We start from the raw sequence: 4,352 nt of genomic DNA, 5'->3' as shown, positions 1-4,352 counted from the left end.
GGCCTTTTCTCTGTCCACTGTCTGAGCATGAATTCCTTCCTCTGAGGAAATTCAAATGTCTTCTGATCCCATCAGGCAAAATCCTCACTTCCGCTCTCAGTATAGACTCATTTGTAACTGCGGGGGATTGTGTCTCCTCATTTCATTTTCTTTCACTAAACAAATCCAGTTGCTTTCAACCAACATTGTTCAAATGGAGGAAGGCAGGACAAAAGCCAGATAATTAACAAGATCCAACAGAATAAATGTTTGACAAAAAATCTCAAGTACAGTGGAGGTGGGCTGGGGGATTATTGAGACGTTCTGAGATGAGGTGGATGGTTTTTTTAGGGGGAGGCGGCGCCTTCCGTTGAGCTCGTCACCTGGAACCATTTTCGCACAGTGTGTACACTCCAACTCAAACTAATAAAGCCGTGCAAAACATTCTGCGGCAACATCAGAGAGCTGCCTCACAAAGCTCTTCCCCTCACCGCCTCCGCTCGCATCGCTCTGAAATTGCACGGGCACATTGCCTGAAGTGGTTTGCAGTGCTGAAGGCTGGTGCATTAAAAATGTGTTAATTACGTGGGAGTCGAAGTAAGCTTTCGAGCATCACTCGTCTGGACATGGGGAAAACTAAAGAGCTTCAGAGGCACAAGAGGCCACCAATGTGCTTGTCAACTAATAGAATGCAGCTTAACGTAGAACAGGCGTCATTCCAGTTGTCTCATCTGATGTTCAGAGCTTTGTTTCCTCTGCTCTTTGTCTTCAAATGCCCCGATGAACTCCGTCTGCACTTCAGCTCAGTGCCTGCAGAAATGGAGATGTGGTGGCGGCAAGTCGCTGATCATTTTATCGAGTCAAAATGTGATGCTTCTTCATCTGCCAGACCTTATACAGCTCAAACAGAGCGATGCCCTTTCAAGACCGACAGCTCGCTTTCATCTTTTGATCTAAATGAATGCTGTGGTCGATAACAATGTTCAAAGCCTTAATCTGCTAAATTATTAAAGCTGATGAGCAAAGGTGCCCCATCCTAATTTAGATGATCATTTTTCAAACAGACAGTGTCCCAGTTGTTTCCTTTAAACCAGCCTTTAGTGGATAAACACACTGAGCGTGTCCTCATTTGAGGGAGCACACCGATATTTTGACTGCGTTTCTCTCGTCTAGTACGCTCCTCTGTCTCCTCACATCACCCCCCCCCCCGCTGTTCTCAGGCCATTTCCATGTCGGTAGGTGTTATTATTGTGCTTCCAGCTCTGCATCTATAGGCTTGTTTGAATTATTAAATCAAATTAAAGTAGGTGGGATTATTAAAAAGACACACTGATGGGAGTGTCGGTCTGAATTTGTCAGGTGAAGTGAGGTTCAGAATGTAACTCGCATCAGGTTTTATATTATTTTATAACAGCTCACAAGTCAGCATGGTGCGGCTGGAAATGATTCGAGCAGCAGGGATGTGAGCTCCAAATTCTCAATATCCAGGGTGATTATGTTTTAGTTCAGTCAGCATGATACCTCAAAAATCTGTCCGTGAAATTGGGTGGAAAATTAGACCAAGGGCCAAGAATCTATTCTAGGGGTTAGCTTTTGGTTCGGATCCAGATCCAGGTGTGAGATTCAAGATGTTTTTGAATAAACCCTTCCACAATGGAGAATTTGTCCATTTTTTTCTGCTTTCCCATAAACCACCACAGGATTGGGATTGTCCATCCGAAAAAATATATTTTTTCATTTTGATGACAGCATTCTCTAGTTTCTGTTGTTATTCTAAGTGAAGCAAAGGAGGAAGTCAGGTGATGTTGATGTCTGCACACTGGGGGGGACAACATGTCCATCTGTAGACCAACGTCCTGTCTCAACTTCAGTCGGTCAGACAGTCGAAATCATAAAGAATATCCAGACCACAATCACGCCCTACTCTTCATTGGTAACTGCAGCAGTATCATAGAGATCATTTTAATTTGTTCTTAGCAGTCCTCGTTCAGTCTGCTTTCTGAAGTGTCCTTGGGCAAGAGCATCAATCCGTAATTGCTCCTTATGGCTTTGTAGGAATGAAAGTGTGATAGAAGGTGTGCTGCATATAGAAGCACAGTATGAATGTGTCCATGACTTGTCCTGTATAAGCTCTTTAAGTGGTTGATAAGAGTAAAATAAACACTGAATAAATACAGTCCGTTAACCACTCGACTGTGTAAAATAAATTAACCAAACTGATCAGGACTTCTTTGACAAACTCTCTTGTTTATGATGCAGAAATCTCTGGGATGTGAACTGAGCAGCTTTACAGTGATTTAAAACCGCTCCAACATATCATGCAAGCTGATCTACAAATGGTGCACACTGATTGCGTGCAGAATAACACGCCCTGTCCATTTAATATGTTTGCAATGCAATATCGGACGTTTCTACCGGAGTGCACCAATTATTGGGAGGAGCAGATGCAAATACTTTAATTGGCGACTGCGTCTATATTTAACACGTTTAAAAGGTAGGTGCTAATCGTCACAGTGTGAACTGCACCTGCTGCTCAATATTGATCAGATGCAAGGCCATAGTCATGAAGTAAACATTGGGGGGGACCAAAATCTCACAACTCATATTTAATTATTTTAAGTCTAATGTGCTTTGTAATATAAACACGTTTATGTGTCTTTTATATAAATTTATCTATGAATGTTTTTATATTTTAAAAAATACAATTTGATAGGTATATCCAATTTTATCAAATATAGATAAATATCTTTAAATTAGCATGCATACATTAGACTAAAGATATAAGACAGTAAACAGAGTAGGGCCCAAAATGTTTAATATTTTATATGCATTGCTATAGATCTATGAAGACAAGCACAGTTATTTGAGCAAAAGGTTTAGCAAATTGGTTTTGATTGAAAAAAAATTCATTTAAATACTGCTGGCTCTACCATGTTTGCACCTGTTATAATTTACGTAATTATTTTCAGTAGATCCCCGACAAAACGCCCACCAACCAAACGTGCAATCTGTTATAATGCGCACGCAATTTAGCGCTCTTTATTTGGGATCTGAGTAGATCAGGCCCTGAATGAGTATTTACATAAACTCAGCTCTGTCATCCATTATTGCTTGTGTCCAGTAAACCTGGAGCATCTGGAGGTTTCCCAGCTGTGCTGCTGCTGCTGCACACATCACTGCTGGCAGCGCCAGGCAGCGGACACAGTGACCAGGAGAACACTGAGCCATGTCCCCCCCGGTGTAATCAGCCGTCGGGCTTGGGTTATCTTTCAGTGCACACAGGTAGGGAAGATGAAAGGCATCATGGGAGAGAAATGATAGGAAATGGTTGTAGTTAAATACAAAAGCAAATGCAAGTGTCCTCACAAAGATGAATGAAGAACAACGTGTGTGTGTGTGTGCACAGACACTGTTGCCTGAACCCTGGGATACGTTCCTTTTGTTTGTTTGTGTGTGTGTGTGTGTGGGTCTGTGTGTGTCAGAAAAACAAAAACAGGGAGACCTCAGAAAGTGTCTTCCCTCCTGCCCTCATGCAACATTGATTGCTTCTATTGATTGTGTCTGTCCTTCAACATGAGGGAGACGACTCACATAACACACCCAAACACACAGAATGGCTCGCTCTCTTACACTCACACAAAGACACACAAATGCCTCCATAACACAACGTATACGACAGCCATGTGGCCGGAACACAGAAGCGAATAAATGAAGACTCCTCCTCTGTCTCCCCCTCCTTCCCCTCACCCTCTGGGTCCAGTCCCGTCCTCCTCCCTCCTTCCCTGCAGGTAACAATGTGTGCCGAGGTCACGCTACAAAGCGCCATGGCTTCCTTGGTTTAATATGTGCGAGGACAAGGTGGAAATCTCTTCAGTTTCAATTGCCATAGCCGTCAGGCTGTTTTCCAACAATGAACAGCGAGCAGATGACCTTGTGAGGCCAGCGACCAAGAGAGAAGGCATTAATATTTCACTCTTAGGGCTTCCTCCTCTCCTGTCTTCAGTCCGCCTGTCTCTGCTGAGGGTGGATGAAATGTGACCGAGGCCTGCAGCAGACCTCAGGCTGTGGAGAAACGACCAAGGTGCTGGGTCGACACCTTTTTGCTATTTTAATGAGTTTGGATTAAAAATGCAAGTATGTCTTTTGTGTCCACACGTGTTCAGAATAAAATATCAGTTTCCCATTTGAAATATAAGTTGAAAATGAGCATGTGCAGAATGAAAAGAATATATCACAGCATAAGTCGTGATTGTTACTACTGACAAATTCAAAATCAATGTATTAATCTTGAATCACAAAACCGATAATACTTGTTGATGTATTTCAATAAAGGACATTTGTCTTTTCATGGCACACACACGCATGTCAGCATA

Source organism: Limanda limanda, chromosome 14 (assembly GCF_963576545.1).
Source record: "Limanda limanda chromosome 14, fLimLim1.1, whole genome shotgun sequence".
Lineage (NCBI taxonomy): Eukaryota > Metazoa > Chordata > Actinopteri > Pleuronectiformes > Pleuronectidae > Limanda > Limanda limanda.
Note: the sequence above shows the minus strand (reverse complement) of the source record.